This window comes from Eurosta solidaginis, chromosome 1, assembly GCF_040869045.1.
Source record: "Eurosta solidaginis isolate ZX-2024a chromosome 1, ASM4086904v1, whole genome shotgun sequence".
Taxonomy (NCBI): Eukaryota; Metazoa; Arthropoda; class Insecta; order Diptera; family Tephritidae; genus Eurosta; species Eurosta solidaginis.
Window position 1 is genome coordinate 174,349,085 of NC_090319.1, and position 20,245 is coordinate 174,369,329.

The window sequence follows — 20,245 nt, forward strand, 5'->3', positions numbered from 1 at the left end:
TAAGTCCCACCAAAATGAAATGATTTAAAAATTTACTTGAAATGAAATAACTCCCACTCAAAATGAAATAACTCCCCCTTGAATAATATATTTCTTAAATGAAATAAGTCCCACTTTCATAAACGAAATAAGTCCCACTTTTTCACTGTTTAATGCGATTTCAAATAAGTAGTATTTGGCTCTTCGAAAAAAAACACACGTCGAATAATATGAATAATCAAAGCAGAGAAATAACAAAGAAAAATCGTATGCAAGCTTGCAGAAGGCTTCTTAATGGAATGGATATTACGAATTTGATAGAGTTCCAGAATTTATTATTAATTCTTTTTTCGGTCAAGGAACTTATAGAGAACGCCTACTAGTAACAACGTTTGGGTTCGTAAATGGATTAAGTACAGATCAATTGTTCTTATTATTAAGATGGAAACCGTTTCGGAAGGACCATCAGATTAAAATTATCGACCTTTATAAATGGCTTGAAGATCCAGTGCATGGTAGACGGTATTGTAGTTTTAACGTGGCATGGGGATTAGTTGTATTTTGTAAATGTGATATTAGAAAACATGGAACACGAATTCCAAATTCCTACTAAAAATATAATAAAACACATACATACGTAATTCATCAACAATTTTTTTTAATACTGTTTTTCCAGTAGTTACGTTCGGTACCAATTTGTACACATTTCTTTAAAGTTTTTTTTATTATAGTAAGTATAAAGTAGTTTATAACAAAAAAAGGAGAGCCATGAGAGATAAGGACAAAAAATTATGGTTGTCCCTTTTACGAAATGTCCAATATATAACTTTTTGCATAAGAAAAAAATGAGAAATAAAGCCATAATGGCCTTATATTTCACGGCTCTATCGCACCCCTCCATAAAAAAAATCATTTATTTATCAGATAAATATTTGAAGGGTTTCATGAACTTCTGCACGACAGTATGGACATACTAGTTTACTGGTTTGATCAATTTTGTGAGTTTGCATTGTAAGACAGCATTCACTGCAAATTTTCAAGTGCTTACAAGGAAAAAATAAGATATTTGGCTGCTTTATGAAACAAACCACACACATATTATTATTAATTGTATTCTGGTTGGTTTCAATATGGTTTAACGACTCGTCTTCAATGTCCTCTTCCAAATATGATAATTCTTCAAAAAGATCTTCATCAGGCTCCATTTGTATAATTAAATTATTTTTTGATAACACCAGTTGGTCAAGGAATTTTGAAGGAGTTATAGAACCTTGTAAGAGATCATTCTTGAATTTCGAAATCATATCTGCTTTCAAAACACAGGACTTTTTAATACGCTTTTTTCCCACACTACCATTGGTATTCAGCAATAGTTCAAATTTTCTTACTTTTGAAATTCTTGCATCTGTAAAAATGCTACAAATTTGAAAAAAAGTAGCCTTCTTTGGAATGCTTTTTCCTATGACGCCATTGTAAGTAAGCTTCTATTGCAGACGTAGTGCGGATTTCAGAATCGAAAACTGAAAAGTTATGTGGACCGATCTGTAATAATGAAATCATAACATCTTTTTGTAAATATTCTGTAAAAGGGAATATTGTACCTTTTGCATCCATTGATTCTCAAAATATTTTATAAATGATTTGAATCTATCTAAAGCGTTCAATTTTCCTAAATCTTCGGTTAGTATTTGGAAGCTATCCGAAATGTGCATTCCAGGTAATAATGGAAGAGATAGAAATTTGTGATAAATTCTAGACGCTTCTTTATTTTGCCGAATATATTGAGCGAGCCTTTTGTCCTTCATGGTTATGAATCGACGCAATGCCTGGCAATAATGGAACCAGCAACCAAACATTTTTGAATCAGGGAAACTTTTTTCAATTGCGCTTCTGAATCCTGTTTCATAATCTGTTATAAAAGTTGCTTGTGACAAATCAATAGTGCTCCTTTGTATATAACTAAATAAATGCTGATATGCTTTTAGAGACTTTTTGGTCATCAGTACGAAAAGAAAGGGGAATACCTAAAATAGAAAAAATAATAAATATATACATATGTATACATAATATAAATCATATACAGTTATGAATGAAATTAAATACCGAACCAAAGTATTCACAATGTAAGATTAATAGTTGTTTAAAGCTTCCTAAAGGAAGTACAGAAAAAGTACCATCAATTAAAATGTTTCTTTTCGAATTAACAGGAATACATTCTTTCATCAGTTCAACAGTTCTTTCGGAACAAAAAACGCAATATGCAAAGTCTTCTTCTTGGTAGCATATGTTGAAAAACTGCTATTGTTTATTTCCATTTAATTTGGAATAACCGAATTTATCATAAACTGCTGCGTCTTGGAAAACTTCCTGCACTTCTGCTGTTTTGGGAGAATTTTTAAAATTTTTTTTCGCAATATACTGCAAACTCCACTGTATTTTATTAAAGACAATATTTTTGCTTTCGTTTTGATTTATGCAAAGACTTTATTAAGTACTTACTTAATAAATAATAATTATCATGTGGGTGGTACTTACTCCATGCTAGTATTCACAAAAATATTGCGAATACTTCCAGCGCAATTTTTTTCAGTTGGCTTTTCATTAAGACGTGCGCATTTTGTTTTTACATTATTTAAAAATTTTAGCTCTTTGTACAGAGCCTCTTGATTATCGTGATTGTGCCCTTTATAATTTTTTGCTTTAATGCACTCGCTGCCAAATAACATTATTCGTGATGGACAATTCTTTACATAACAAACATAAAAATGTTTTTCTAATTTAGTGCACTTTTTAATATATAATTGTTTCTCAAAAAAAATTTAAAGAAGCTTGCTGTTACTCCTCTTCCCTGCAATTATTTCGTATGTCACACTCATGTTCACTATTGAAATTCACAAACTTAACTAATCAATATAATGACAAGGTCTTGTAAACTAGCACACTTAACAACAAATTTGAAACAATACCATTCATTTCGTAAAGAGCAAGAAATAACAGAACTTTCCGAAAGCATATTCTACAATACAATAAATTTTTTTTTAAAAAGCAACAAAAAGAACATTATGAAATTCAATGAGAAACAACGTGAAGAGCATCAAATAACGGCATTTAGGGGTATGAAATAACTCCCACTTTACAAAACGAATTTATTCCCATTCAAAACGAAACAAGTCCCACCTATAAAAACGCGTAACGAAATAACTCCCACGAAATAAGTCCTACTTTTAAAAACGAAATAACTCCCACTTTAAAATAGCAATTTTTGGTGGGACTTATTTCGTTTTTAAAAGTGGGAATTATTTCGTGGGAGTTATTTCATAGACCCATCAGGTATCCTAAGTATCGAATCTCTTTCTGGCAAAAATTACTCTTTTTTACGTTGATGGTAAGACCGGCATCCTTCAAACACTTCGCTACTTCCGCTAGCAGGAGCATGTGATCGTCGAAATTCGCCAAGTAAATGAAAACATTCTCCCTCAAGCGCGATGGAATTACCTTATCCATGAGTCTGCTCATTGTCTGCGATCCACTGCATAGGCCAAACGGCATCACTTTGAAGTGATACAGAGGTTTCCCCGGAACTGCGAATGCTGTCTTCTCCTTGGATGATTCCGTCAATTTGATTTGGAAAAAGGCGTCCTTTAGATCAATGCCGCTGATATAATGCGTGTCCTTTAGTCTACTCAACAGACCGTTGATATGCGGCAATGAGTACGAGTCCTTCTTCGTGACAGGGCTACACCACGGCGAGTTCGATTCCTCGATCACTCCAATTTTAAGCAACCTGTCTATTTCCTTAAAAGCTTCGGCTTGCCTTTGTGGCGAAAGACGGAAGTGCTTGCTTTTGATCGGAACCGCGTCGCCCGTATCGATATGGTGTTCGACCAGCTGTGTTTGCCCCAGGCCTAACTTTTCAAATGCCGGAAACATCTCTATTACTTTCTGCAATTCGGCCTTCTGCTTTGTTGTCAAGTCATGGAAATTATGTTCTTGTTCTTTTTCTTCGCTAACTTCTAAACACGCTACACTTGGAGATATATCAGGAGCAAAGGAACAAGATAAAAAGGAATAGTTTGGTGGTATTTTAGAAAGTCACTGGTAACGAAATCGAACCTAATATTTTCTGTTTGTTACCATCCGCTGTGTATACGAATGCCTGCAGTGGGTGATACTTCAGACTATTTGCTTCTAAGAATTCTTCACAATCCTTCCTTAGTATAGAGACGTTAGCTCCAGAGTCCAGCAGGCCTACCACAAAATTAGTTTTTATCTTTACTCTTTCTGGAGGTATTTCATCCTCTGTAAGGAGAATCTTGGTGCTCTGGAGGAGGTTCCGCTCTTTTACACGGTTGGTATATCTTTTACGGCATTTCAAAATATTTTCGGACACAGCGAAACTGGATTGGTTATCAAAAATATTTGATATTACTAGCTCGTAATTATGCTCTCTTTGTTCGAGACTGATCGAAACGAAGTCTGGCAGGCAACATCACTACCAGGCGACTTCAAAATTTTTATTGGCTCGGAAACTAAATATGACGAGGTTGGGCTATCTGAGTCTGATCCGGCTGAATAATCTGTACTATCAGGGAACGTTACTATGACCTTCGGAGGTTCCTGCGTAGGAGTGCTACTAATATTTGGGAACTCACCACTTGTGAAGGCTCTACTAACTGGTTCAGCGAACGAGACGACTCGAGCACTTGCTGAGGTGGGGGCTATGATACCGAACGAGTTACGCCCTCTTTCTTCTCGCTCGGATTCTGGTTTCCCTGCCGACGATGATCCCCAGCACATTTCGGAGTGCGGACTCCCTTTAGACCACACTTGAAACAAAGCGGGTTTTTAATGGGCTCTTCCAAATAGATGTATGAATACCCCATGCTTTGGCAATTCCAGCACTGGATGCCTGAATAGTCCAGTTTCCTTGACCTCCTGAAGTCCAATGCCCCAATCAGCGGGTCTACTTCGCAGTCTTCATACTCGTTCCTTATGTCCGGTGTTATTGTGCGATTCTCGTTAACGTGACGACCATGAAAAACCGTTGTAATGCTCCTACTTTCATTCAGCACTTACTCACCTCTTCGTGCCATATCGCGGAGGTCATGTAGATTTCTCACATCCGGGTTAAAGAGCATCACTTTCAAACTGCTGTTGACGTTTCGTTTTATTATGTCAATCAGTACGGTCTCTGCCATAGGCTCCCTCAACCGCGCATTAAGTCCTATCATATCAGTGTGGAAGACGTCATATGATTCATTCATTTTCTGTTTGCGCATTGAGATCTCCATCGTGATCTCATATCGATTTTCAAGGTACCAAATTCTCGTTTTAGTGATTAGCATAAAAAGTGATAAGTTGCGTTCGGGTTCTGTTTCGTAAACAACCAGTACCACTCCGTCACCCGCCCATAAAGGTTTGCGCATTGAGATCTCCATCGTGATCTCATGATCGCTTTTCAAGGTACCAAATTCTCGTTTTAGGGAGTAGCATAAAAAGTGATTAGGTGCGTTTGGGTTCTGTTTCGTAAACAACCATTACCACACCACAGGAAATCCGCGACGCTCCCAGTACCATCGAATGATATTTTCCACTCCTGGGGTTTTACCACTATGCTGCTCGAAGCAGGGTTCGTGGGGTTTACGACCGCCGGAGTTGGGCTTCGTTCCGCTCGATTCACGATGCGATTAAAATTTATCGATTGCTGAGCAGACTAGAGAGCTGCGTTGAGCTGGTCCAAGTTCTTCCTGCTTGTTCCTATTTCCCTTCGCATTTCCTCCTGCGAAGCCCTAAATAACTGGTGCAGTACATTCACCCACGAGTCTTCACGAGGGGCTTCGGCACGGATCCCTGGGTATGCGCCCTATCGCTTGCAGTTCCTTCAAAATTCCCATGATTTACTGGTAGCACACTAGCTCCGCCTTGTGCGTGTGTCGACACATTAGTCATTAGACCCGAGATATTATGGGTATTTATTAGGGGCCCGTTAAGATTGTTAGTGCTTGCCTGCCTCGTCATTTTCTCATTCCGGTCATTTTGGCTCGGACTTGCATTCGCCCCGCTGGATCTCCATCGCGTCTACCTACAGGTGAATGCATCACCAGGGGACGCTTAGCCCTTGATAACGCCCCCCTATTATTGCTACCCCGGTACTGGTTACCTCTAAAATTGCCTCCACTCCAGAACGGAGTGTTCCTGGTGGCCATTCGCCCAAACGATGCAACATGCAACATTATAATAAAAAAATTGCAAGTAAATTGTTGAATCCGAGTAGTAGTGTTAAAAACAAACTTCTATCTAAAGGAAGACTTAAGGCAGTTGGGTTTATTAAAGGTTAGGATTCACACCCAGTACATCCTATATTACCGACGATTGGTTCTTGAAAATAAAAAAAATAACAAAAAGTATTTATCAAAAAAAAAAAAATTTTTTTCGCGAGATAAAAAATTAAGTATAATTCGATATTCGTATCGAATTATCAAAAAAAAAAAAAAAAAAAAAACACAAAATACTGAAAAGTAAATGTATTAGTTTGATATATATATACGTGTAATATATTCAATAATAAACGGGTATGTGTTTGGAAAAAATACTTTTATTCGTTGATGGGAATGCTGACATCCCATCATTAAAAGGCACAGGTACCAGGCAAAAAAATTTTAACACAGAAAAAAACTTCAGTCGCTCGTCCCCAGTGCTCCCAACCGCAATGCAGAGGTGGTCTTAGGAACTTACCTCTGAGACTGGTTGGGGACCACTAGGGCTAGTTCAAACACACCCAGCCGCAACGCAGGAGTGCGCTCAGGGGACCCACCTCTGGGACTTGCTGGGGTGCTGGGACCACTCTACCCTTTCAAACTGGACACCCCTCCTGCCTCCACCGCAATGAAAGGAGCGGTTTAAAAATCCGCTCCCCAGACTTGCGGGACTGGAAAGGGTGCCTCTTTGAATCCCAGCTCAACCCATCGCAATCCAGGTGGTATTCGAGGATACGACCTGAGACGTGGGATAAGCTGGGGACCTTATAACACACACACACACACCATTCATACTAACAGACACAAATATTCGGCTAACAAAAAAAAAACTTGAAAATCTAAATAAAAAAAAATGTTTAAGGTCCAATTAGCGGACATAGATTTACCTAAGCCGACTAACGGACAACAACCGGAGAACTCTAAAACCCCTAAATCTACAAAAAAACTAAGTGCGTGCAGCACTGCCTCACCGGGTGAAATGAAAAATTCGGAGGACTTGACGTGCAGTCACATGGCACCTTCAGCTACTGCCCGCGATGACCATTCCGGCCAACCTGATCCTTCCAACCATCCCATCGCAATGCAGGTGGCTGCTCCTGCGGCTGCCACCTGGGACTTATGGGATGGTCAACTTCACCAGTTGCCCCGGACTGACCATCGCGATCAGCGCTTCAGGACCCACGTTGTGCGCCATCTGTTATGGAATCGCATTTTCGACGGAGCAGCAAGGAAGGCAGTCGGCATGATCTCGTGGTGCTCTGTAGCTAGTCATGTCGGATGGGCGGGGTTCTTACCAATCATGCCGCCCTGCGCCATAAATAGAAAAAAGGGTCATATCATTCCTTTCAAAACCAACTGTCAAATGCGCAGAGCCGACTCCAAATGCTATAATTCAAACTAAAACAATATACGGCCGAGCCGGATGTCATGGACAGACCGTTAAATTCAATTTCGTATTCAAACAAAACAAATCAAACGGAAAAAAAATTAACCGAACCGGAAATAACCGGTTACCAAACGCTGGATCAAAATAAAAAAACGCTAAAAGTTAAAAAAAAGAAGAAAAGGCCGAATATATTTGGGTGCGCCGCGGGTGTTGTTGCGACGCCCAGTGCTTAACCCCACCATCAAAAACCCCGGCCACCGACGCACCTATATTTCGTTGGCCCCTAACCTGTGTTACCTGTGTGCTTTCTACATAAATAAGGAAGTCAGCATTCCCATTTAATTTACAAGTTTATTCAAAATTCATTATGAAAACTTAGTTGCAATTAACAATATAACTATACTAAGACTTATTAGAAATATCCTAAGAAAAACCCTGCATAAAAAAAACCTTAAGTTGTATATATTACTAAATGTACGAGAATCTGCTGCATTACATAATTCGTTTAACAAAAAGAGTTTTAGTTTGTAAAATTGGCAGAAAGCCCTAGATGTAATTAAGTATGGGATATATATATTTAGAGAAAAAAAATTGGTTGTACTTTACTTTATTTTATTTTAGTCTATTTTACTTTAGGTTATCTTATTTGATTTTAGTCTATTCTATTATGGTTTATTTTATTTTATTTTATTTTCTTTTTTATTCTTTTATTTTATTTAGTTTTATTTTATTTTATTTAGTTTTATTTAGTCTATTTGAATTTAGTTTATTTTATTGTACTTTAGTTTATTTTATTTTGTCGCTCCCGTATATCAGTTATCTTAAATGAATATACTTAGTTATACGTTCTTTCTTCAAACATCCTGATACATATGCAGATTAGAATTGACCAATAAACTCTTAACGTTTGACGTAATATTTTAACGTCCGCAATTAGACTTTACATTTATATTTAGGCATATTGGGTAAATTAGGTTTTCATTTAAGAATTAAAATATATAGAAAGAATGAACAAATACCAGGCGCTATACCGTCGGGAGATACAGACCGAACTTTCTAAATTAATTATCTAAAATATATAGTATATTTACTTGCTAAGTTGAAAAATAAAGAAAACTCCAATATACCTATGTACGTATGAATGTACTAATTTTCAATACGGGCAAAAGAAAATAGTCGGGCACCGTTTAAATAATATATTCAGCTTTTATATTTCAATTATGGGTATGTAACATACAAATTTGCATGTCTACTCTTTAAAGCTAAATATACACATATCTTTCATTTTAAATTTAATAATCCGAAATTTTCAAGTTTGGTATGCCGTAAATATTAACGTTTCGATAATCATGAACCCTAGTGTAAAAAGTTCAATCCTTATTGGCCGTCAACGGCAATAACACAGGTCTGCGACCAAAAAACTGCATAGGATTAAATATTCTTACAGATTTTGACCTCCTAAAAACAGAAAAAATATTCAAATTATTATATCACATAAGTCTTTATGTATAATGCAGTATCTCTGTTCATTGGTAATAAATAAATAAAGAGGGAGTTTTCACCGGCCCCGACATAAGAAAACTTTTAACGGACCCTTCATTTGTGGAAACTATGAATGAGAAGGAAAAAGAAGCTTGGGTATCGTTCAAGGACGTAGTGCGAAAGTTTTTGGGAAATACTAGGGATCCTAACTATAAAACCATTGTGCAACGGATGCTAGCAGCATACGGAGCTCAAGACTGCAAGATGAGCTTGAAAGTCCATTTTTTACACTCTCACATAGATTATTTTCCTGAATACCTAGGAGCTTACAGTGAAGAGCAGGGGGAGCCATTTCACCAGGATATCCGTGATATCGAGAGAAGGTACCAAGGGCGATGGGATATCACTATGCTTGCTGACTACTGTTGGCTGCTTAAGCGAGAAACTGAAGATGGAAATCGGAGGGACTCGTCAAAGTATCAATGAAAAGAAGAAGAGGTTTCACAAAGAACATGAATAAGTATACGTATCAAAATAATGTTTCGTTTGCTATAAAAAAAATATTTATTCTTTGAAAATTTTGAATAAAGGAGTACTTTAACCAATTTTTTGTGTTTGAATTTGCAACAAATCCTTATGTGATAGAAAAAATGGCCATCACTTTTGAAATCAGCGCACTTTAAAACATATAATTCAGTAAAAATATCTCATGCAGCTGACAAAAATTTTTTTTTCACAGACCTGTGTAATTCATGCCTCTCAAAAGTGCGCTTCCTTACAATCTAAATATATTTAAACGAATACGCCCTAGGCGTCATATACGTACATAGTATATAAAGATAAAATTTTATGTGTGAGAAAAAAAAAATTGTATTTGCGTTCATATAGATTTCAAGTATTTTCTCTCTTTTTTCGATGTTTGCATATACCTACATTTATGTATATTTTAAATTGTGTTATTTCAAAAATCTAATATGAGTTCATTTAACTAAATGGGAATGCTGACTTCCTTAATTATGTAGAAGGTACACAGGTAATGCAGGTAAGGGGCCACCGAAAATTAGGAGCGTCGGTAGCCATGGTTTTGAGGGTGGGAATAGTACCGCGCGTCCCCTTTTCAGCCTTTTTCTTTTCTTATTTTCAGCGATTATAACCGGTCATATCCGGTTCGGTAATTTGTTTTTGCGGTTAAATTTAGCTCTGGGATGTTAGCACCCCATTTCTGGAATTTTATAACAAAACATATGCCAAATAATTGGTCACTAATTGGTCATAATTGGTCAGCAGGTTTCAGTAATTGGTCAGCATTAGAAACAATTGTATGGAAATTTTAAAATTTTCATGGTCGGGTGTGGGATGTTAGCACCCCATTTCTGGAATTTTATAACAAAACATATGCCAAATAATTGGTCACTAATTGGTCATAATTGGTCAGCGGGTCCCACTAATTGGTCAGCCATAGACAATTTTTTATGGCCATTTAAAGTTTTCCAAGGGAAAAACAATTTTCCTGTTTAAACACCCTGTATACATAAATTTTCCAAAAATAATTATGCCAATTAATTGGTCACTAATTAGTCATAATTGGTCACCAGGTTTCGTTAATTGGTCAGCCATAGGAACTTTTTAATTAATTTTTAAAGTTTTCTTTGTTATCGGATGTTACCCTGTTATCGGATGTTAGCACCCCATCGGTGGATTTTGAATTCGAAAAGCATGCCAAATAACTGGTCACTAATTGGTCATAATTGGTCAGTGGGTCCCACTAATTGGTCAGCCATAGACAATTTTTTATGGCCATTTAAAGTTTTCCAAGGAAAACCAATTTTCCTGTCTAGACACCCTGTATAAATAAATTTTCCAAAAAAAAATATGCCAATTAATTGGTCACTAATTGGTCATAATTGGTCAGCAGGTTTCGTTAATTGCTCAGCCATAGGAACTTTTTAATTAATTTTTAAAATTTTCTTTGTTATCGGATGTTATCGTGTTATCGGATGTTAGCACCCCATCGGTGGATTTTCAAATCGAAACGTATGCCAAATAATTGGTCACTAATTGGTCATAATTGGTCAGCGGGTCCCACTAATTGGTCAGCCATAGAAAATTTTTTATGGCCATTTAAAGTTTTCCAAGGGAAAAACAATTTTCCTGTTTAAACACCCTGTATACATAAATTTTCCAAAAAAAATTATGCCAATTAATTGGTCACTAATTGGTTATAATTGGTCAGTGGGTCCCACTAATTGGTCAGCCATAGACAATTTTTTATGACCATTTAAAGTTTTCCAAGGAAAATCAATTTTGCTGTCTAGACACCCTGTATACATAAATTTTCCAAAAAAAATTATGCCAATTAATTGGTCACTAATTGGTCATAATTGGTCAGCAGGTTTCGTTAATTGGTCAGCCATAGGAACTTTTTAATTAATTTTTAAAGTTTTCTTTGTTATCGGATGTTACCCTGTTATCGGATGTTAGCACCCCATCGGTGGATTTTCGATTCGAAAGGTATGCCAAATAATTGGTCAATAATTGGTCATAATTGGTCAGCGGGTCCCACTAATTGGTCAGCCATAGAAAATTTTTTATGGCCATTTAAAATTTTCCAAGGGAAAAACAATTTTCCTGTTTAAACACCCTGTATACATAAATTTTCCAAAAAAATTATGCCAATTAATTGGTCACTAATTGGTCATAATTGGTCAGTGGGTCCCACTATTTGGTCAGCCATAGACAATTTTTTATGACCATTTAAAGTTTTCCAAGGAAAATCAATTTTGCTGTCTAGACACCCTGTATACATAAATTTTCCAAAAAAAATTATGCCAATTAATTGGTCACTAATTGGTTATAATTGGTCAGTGGGTCCCACTAATTGGTCAGCCATAGACAATTTTTTATGACCATTTAAAGTTTTCCAAGGAAAATCAATTTTGCTGTCTAGACACCCTGTATACATAAATTTTCCAAAAAAAATTATGCCAATTAATTGGTCACTAATTGGTCATAATTGGTCAGCAGGTTTCGTTAATTGGTCAGCCATAGGAACTTTTTAATTAATTTTTAAAGTTTTCTTTGTTATCGGATGTTACCCTGTTATCGGATGTTAGCACCCCATCGGTGGATTTTCGATTCGAAAGGTATGCCAAATAATTGGTCAATAATTGGTCATAATTGGTCAGCGGGTCCCACTAATTGGTCAGCCATAGAAAATTTTTTATGGCCATTTAAAATTTTCCAAGGGAAAAACAATTTTCCTGTTTAAACACCCTGTATACATAAATTTTCCAAAAAAATTATGCCAATTAATTGGTCACTAATTGGTCATAATTGGTCAGTGGGTCCCACTATTTGGTCAGCCATAGACAATTTTTTATGACCATTTAAAGTTTTCCAAGGAAAACCAATTTTCCTGTCTAGACACCCTGTACACATGGAATTTCCAAAAAAAATTATGCCAGTTAAATGTTCACTTATTCTTTATAATTTCTCAGTAGTAGGTCAATTATTTATCCCCTACCATAAAGAAAATGCGGTTAGCGTTTTTAACAATTTTTCCCGGTTGCACTAAAAACTTGGTTATTCCATAATGCTTTCTTAATAATTATTTTTATCTTACGTGGCATCACAGTCGAAAAATGCGCGCAGAAGGCGTAAAGCTTAAATACAACATTGCTTATAATTGTAGAAAAGAAGCAATAGCAGAGATAATAAGATTTGCGCCTAAATGGATTCGTTCGCGGGTTCGAATCCGTCTATTTTATTATTTTTTTTTTTTTCATTTAATTCTTTTAACATATTTTTTTAATTAATAGTTTTATTATTTAAATATTATTTTTATTTAAAATATATTATTTTCCTTCCAAATTAAATATAACAATCATATGTTATAGACGTATACAACACAAACCTGCTTACAGCACCAAATTAAATACCTTTAGCTTAATCTCAAAATTAAACAATCATATGTAGACATAAAGCAAGTACAAGTATTGTTAAAAGTGTTACAAAATCACTTAAAAATAAAAAAAAGCAGCTAAACAGAGAATACAATAAGAAATGTTGTTTAATTTGCTTAGAGAATTGACGTTTCACAAATTGATCATCCATAGAAGATTTTTTATTAAGGTTTAAACTTGATGTTGTTGTTGTTGTTGTAGCGATTAGGTTACTCCCCGAAGGCTTTGGGGAGTGTTATCGATGTGATGGTCCTTTGTCGGATACAGATCCGATACGCTCCGGTAACACAGCACCATTAAGGTGCTGGCCCGACCATCTCGGGAACGATTTATATGGCCATATTGAACCTTCAGGCCATCCCTCCCTCCCCACCCCCAAGTTCCATGAGGAGCTTGGGGTCGCCAGAGCCTCGTCTGTTAGTGAAGCGGGATTCGCCGCTCGAAGGTGAGGTTGACAATTGGGTTGGAGAAGCTATATATTGCGCTACACAACCCCTTGAATCCCGTTTAAACTTGATCGAGGTACCAAGTTACTTGTACAGACATTCTGTATAGTTACATGTTTGAAAAAATATATATGCCAAATAGTAAGTCACCATTGGTTATGACTTTTCAGTATGTTTTATTAATTAGAAACTCTTCCATACATTTTTTATATTTTTCGTTTTCGGCTACATTTATACGAAAACATAAAACCCGTTTTGAATATGACAAATTAGTATAACAATTCATTATTTACAGACCAATAAAACCAACATAGCATTATATTTTATATTTGGTAAAAGTTTGGTGAGACATGGAGTAACTTTAATTAAGTTTTAATAGCTGTCAGCTTTAACCCATACGTTTTTGCGGAGTATTTTCTTACTGGGAATTTGAGCTTATACGAATGTTGGCATGTAACTAGATGCAACCCAGTGTTGCCGTTCTCAAATTACCCAAAAAAACAATTTTCAATTCTCCAAAATATCAAAATTTCGTCAAATAAATTGTTTTGTTGCTTAGTGATAGGCAAAATAAGTTAACTTCGAACTTGTGACGACTGTAAATTACTTTGAAGCTGTAAAATAAATTGAAGCTAATTTCATTTTGACTATAGCAAGCTATGTTAGCCATTGTATCGTAAGCGCGAAATTATGGATTTCTATTTTTTTAAGTGAATACCTCGCAAGTGATAGTGTAAAATTTCGGGAAATAATAAGAAGTTTATTTTATTTTTTGGTTTGTTTGTGATTTCATGTCATCACAATTATATCGTATTTATGAATTTCAAAATGTTCCTACTCATAAAATTTTGGACACATGTCTTTACTTTCCATGAACATTGGGTGGGTATCATACTAAATATAATTGAACAATATTTCACACCCATTTTCTGCTCTTTGTTTATTTTCTGAGATTGTAAGACAAAGGAAGACTTTCCGGTTACCCATATTTTGTATTTCGACATGTATTATTTTTGTTTACTTTAAACATTTTTGTATAAGCCATAAAAGCGACTAGGGCTTATAGCATATAAGAACATTGTAAAATAAGAAATATAGGTTTCATAATTTGGTAATAGTCTAGTTGAGGAGACGACTGATAAGACGCGTCCCAAAATATCGAGAGAGGTGTTAAAAGACGCGTATTGACCTCGACAATAATAATACGAAGTGGGAAAATAAAAATTTTAACTCGTTCTAAAGATATTAACGAAAACCCGAAAAATGACCCGCGGGTTCCTCCGAAACCGGGGGTGGTATCCATGGTATTTTTGTCCAGAACACGTTTCTGCGTATAAAAAATTACCCTCGGTGGTCCAACACCGGTTTAGAGACCAAAACTATATCCGCGCAAAACGCTTATGTTCATAATTTTTTTGTGGGTACGACAACATTACAACAACCACTTGATAATCGCCAACTTCAACTGCAAATATCTCCGGAGACAGATATACAATTTTTCTTTTTCGCCTTCGAATTATTGTTGTCTAGGTCAATACGGGCCTTTTGACACCTCTATCGATATTTTTGTAGCGTATTAGCAGTCGACTCAACTAGACTTTTACCCATAATTTAACGCAATCACGCCAATACTGGTCATGACTTCATGGGGTCGGAATAAAAAAATTATTTTCAGCCGTGAGCTTTAATAAATGCTGCAAACTACTGCAACTGTAGCCAACGAAACACGACGCAACCGAAATAGTGAAGTAAAAAATTTATTTAAGACCTTTCATGGAACTCCGTGCCTTCATAGGTAATAAAGAAGAGCGTACTCGAAAATTACCCACGCGCTTTCGAAACTCCCCAAATTTAGCGAATTACCCAGAAAACGGCAACGCTGGCCACAATATAAAATCTAACTGTTTGCAATTAAACCAATATAACCCAGTCAGCATTAATACATTAATATGATTAGAAAGTACAAAGTTTTATGAAAAACCTGATTCCCTTTATTATGTATATTTATACATATTTTATATATTAAAATGTTAACAAATGTTGATTAGGTTATAACTATTTATTCATATTCATCTCTCTTAATTCTGTCATCGCTTAAAGAAAGGGTTGATTTTTATGTAAATGGTTATTTAACTATATCAACCCCGATTACAGAGAATAAACTAATAAACTGAGTAATAATAGACTTGTTTTTTACACGGATATACGTCTATGTTTGCGGTTAAAAAAAACGCTCATCCTCACTCAGGTAATGGTTAGGGGACCCATCTAGCGGCCACTAGCTACAGAACATGTTGTACCGAAAAGCGGAGACACACACCTCTGTTGGCAATAGTGTATAACCTATAGCTGAATCGGTTGCGGTGAACAGTGGACACACACCATTTGTAGAGTTAATACATAGAGGTGAAACATAGACACATATTTCAATTACAACTGAGTATAATGCGTATTGAAATTTAGGAGTACTAATTTTCTGCGCAGCAATTTCAGAAGAATAGATAAAGTTTAACGCTTAGCCGTCCATATAAGATTTAAGCGTATATGTATATAGATGTAAAAAAATGCAGCTAATAACTAGGGTTAGCAATGAGTTAACTTTGTTTTGGCGAGAAAACTTCCATGCTAAAATCCATTTTTTAATTACTGGGATGGAATGGAACAATATTGCGAATGTCCATTATTAAATAAAGTTTTCATAGAAAGGACCTTTTTCTTCTTTAACATGGTTTATCTATTCTGGGTGATTGGTACCTAATTTTATAAACGATATAAAAAATCACTGCCCCGTTTCCTTGACTCGTTTATCTCTAATCTGAAATGCAGCTACATACATATTTTTTAGTAAGTGTATTCGCAATTTGTTGCTAAACGAAAACTAACATCATAACCAAACAAAGAAAATTGATCTTCGTCTATTAACTGAATTCACTAAGTACCATCATATTATGATGTTCTTTGTTATACTTATTTGCGTAAAGTGGGCGTATTGTTTAGTTCTTTATGACATATTTAAACTAAATATGGGCGTACAGGGGCTAAACTAGTATGGGTATTTCCATAACATGCAAATTGTTGGTGAAGGGACTCATGTACTTAGGTCCAGATTCAGTTCAAAATATGTATATGTTTATCGTAAAAGAACAAATAAGATATTTATTATAGATACAAGATTCTAGCTTTACGACAAAAAGGTTTCACATATACATAGCTTGGTAAATGAAATATAAACACAAAATATAATAAGGAATATGTTTAAAATCGGTTATTATTAGTAATTATTTTCCTTATAGATGTATAGATATGTACGATTACTAACGTTGTTGCTACAGTAGTAATACTAGGTAATAACATAACAAAAACATAACCTACTCATTTGAAGCAAAGAAAACTTGTAAATGTCCTTACCGCACTAATTAACAATTTTCCCAAAACAAAAGTACGGTTTTATTATTTTAATTTTAAAATAACCAAAATATTCAAAACTTCTCTTCCACGTAGTGCTGTTATATTTTCATCTTATAGATCAGATTTATTTCAGGCACAAATTCAATTTCAGCTAGTGTGCAATCATAACAAAATTTAAACAACAGGTCTATTCATCAAGCGTGATTTATATTAGTTTGCCTGATTAAAGAATTGAATAGTGCACAAGATGGGATGTCCTTATTATACGGTTTCACAATGTGCGGCATGCCCAGCCGTAGGAGTATTATTCGTAAGCTATCCACGTACACAGGTAGTTACATTAGTCTCTTAGTTTTTCTGCTACAAGCACAATAACGGAATTTAGACAATCGATCACGCGACACATGGATAAAACATTATATTTGTAGTAATTTGCGTAAGTTTGATGCTAATTATAGCGTTCATTATTATGTGCGAAAAAATAGCCTTTTTATGACATTGAGGATTGTCAATCTTGCGAAATAATTGTATGTATCCATGTATATGTTTGGGTATAATCTTCGTCGAAAGAATTGAATAGAAAAGGATCTACATTGGATGTATGTTTTTGGCTAACATTTAATGAGCTCTCACTAGGGTTTGAAAAATAAAAGATTTTCATGTTTGGAAAATTGCTATGGTTTTGTTGTACATACATATATAATAATTTCAAAATGTTTATAAAGATTCCGAAAAAAAATTAAAAAGCTCCGTTTAGAAATAGAGTTTACTTAGAGATAAATTATATGTAATGCATTTCTTAGATACATACTCAAACTGTGCCATCTACTTCCTATTGAATCTACATCGAGGCGAATGTAATTAGTGCACAAAAGTTTTAATTTTAATTCTTTATAATTTTATTATCACATAATTCTTATGTTAACGCTAAGTGGTAGTGGTGTAAATAGAAATAACTATCTAAATATTTATTAATTTTCAGTATTATCTTTTATAAAAATTGCTCCACTTGGAGCTAACTTCTGGTCATTTACGATTGATACTGGTTTGTTGCATAAATCGTCATGTAATTCCCATTTTCTATTGCTTCTTCGGCAATACGCTCGGAAGTGTCCGGGTACATAATCAATTATACCTTTCAAACTGAAGGAAGAGATAAAAAAGAAAAGATTTGTTTAGTTTTGTTAATTTTGTATGAGGCTTATATTTAACGCTGATATGTTTATATACCTGAATTTATTATTTTCGATTGAAAAGTTTACACTTTTTTCAATTTCCGACAACTGGCATGTTTGCAGCTCTGATGCTAAGTCTTTTTCACAAGATGGGATGTCCTTATTATACGGTTTCACAATGTGCGGCATGCCCAGCCGTAGGAGTATTATTCGTAAGCTACCCATGTACACAGGTAGTTACATTAGTCTCTTAGTTTCTCTGCTACAAGCACAATAACGGAATTTAGACAATAGATCTCGCGACACAAGGATAAAACATTATATTTGTAGTAATTTGCGTATGTTTGATGCTAATTATAGCGTTCATTATTATGTGCGAAAAAACAGCCTTTTTATGACATTGAGGATTGTCAATCTTGCGAAATAATTGTATGTATCCATGTATATGTGTGGGTATAATCTTCGTCGAAAGAATTGAATAGAAAAGGATCTACATTGGATGTATGTTTTTGGCTAACATTTAATGAGCTCTCACTAGTAGTGCTAAAGTTTTATTATTTTGAAAAATAAAAGATTTTCATGTTTGGAAAATTGCTATAGGACCAAACAAAATTGGAATCTGTACAATAAAAGCCAACTAGAAATTGGAATTACTTTGCGTGAATTTTCGCTTTTGCACTATGGTTTGGCATAATTTTTTTTGGAAAATTTATGTATACAGGGTGTTTAAACAGGAAAATTGTTTTTCCCTTGGAAAACTTTAAATGGCCATAAAAAATTTTCTATGGCTGACCAATTAGTGGGACCCGCTGACCAATTATGACCAATTAGTGACCAATTATTTGGCATATGTTTTGTTATAAAATTCCAGAAATGGGGTGCTAACATCCCACACCCGACCATGAAAATTTTAAAATTTCCATAAAATTTTTTCTAATGCTGACCAATTACTGAAACCTGCTGACCAATTATGACCAATTAGTGACCAATTATTTGGCATATGTTTTGTTATAAAATGCCAGAAATGGGGTGCTAACATCCCAGAGCTTTGTTTGTCCACTTCAGTTCTATAGAGTGGCAGTTTAAAATCATTTTTTCTACGGGTATTAAAATTATGGGTTTCGTTTATATATACAACATTATTTGTTAAGTATTCAGGTACATTTCCCTTTCGTATATTGAAGATCATTTTCATAGTATAATAAAAAATAAGTTGTTTGACACGTAGCCATTTTAATTTTATTAGCATGTCGCTTATCCACGCATCTGACTTTTCCCGTAACACAAATCTCATACACTTATTTTGCAATATCTGAAGTCTATCTATTTTTGTATCTGGTATAATGAATAAGACTGATGGGCAATATTTAAAATTAGATTCAATCAATGTTTTGTATACAATATCCTTAAACTATCTATTTATAAATTTACAGGTTCTTTGCATAAAACCGACTTGTTTAGCTATCTTTCCTACAGTGTATCGAATATGTTCATCAAATTTGAGTTTGTTGTCAATTACAATCCCAAAATATTTTATTGATTTTATTTGCTCTAACATTTCATCTTTCACCCTGAGCTGAATACTCGCAACTTCGCTTTCGATTTTTCGGCTAATAACCATATATTTTGTTTTACTCACGTTAAGTTTAAGTCTGTTACCACATAGCCATTTATATAAACTATCTAAGTCACACTGCATTTTTGTCAATGCAGTTGTTAAATTACTTTCACTTATTCTAAGCAGAGCATCATCCGCAAACAGTTTTATGTTACAGTACTTTACAGCTTTAACAATATCATTAATATAAATCAAAAATAATAAAGGAGCCAATACAGAACCTTGCGCTAACCCTAATGGGACCGAAATTTCGTTCGATAATTCATCACCGATTATGGCTTTTTGTTTTCCGCCAGTCAAGTAAATTTGGAACCACTTTAATTCTATACCCTGAATTCCCATGACTTTCATTTTCTGGAGCAAAATGTCTCGGTCCACTGTTTCGAATGCCCTTGTCAGATTCAGGAAAACGCAAACAGTGCCTTTTTTGTTATTTAGATCTTCCTTCCAGTTAGAGATCACTATATTCAGTGCCGTTTCACATGAGTGTTTTCTTCTAAATCCCGATTGTTCACTTATTATTAATTTATT

General features: G+C 34.9%; 1 long non-coding RNA gene across 2 annotated transcripts in view; it reads right to left on the bottom strand.

Moving 5' to 3' along the window:
- Nucleotides 1-693: 693 nt before the first annotated feature.
- LOC137239881 (uncharacterized) overlaps nt 694-20,245 on the bottom strand; it is a 223,553-nt gene continuing 204,001 nt past the window's right edge. For both annotated transcript variants that reach the window (XR_010949523.1, XR_010949524.1), the window contains exons 2-3: nt 1,581-2,003; nt 694-1,521 (exon numbers count right to left, since the gene is read on the bottom strand). This is a non-coding gene — a long non-coding RNA (uncharacterized lncRNA). The remainder of the gene's footprint in view (nt 1,522-1,580; nt 2,004-20,245) is intronic.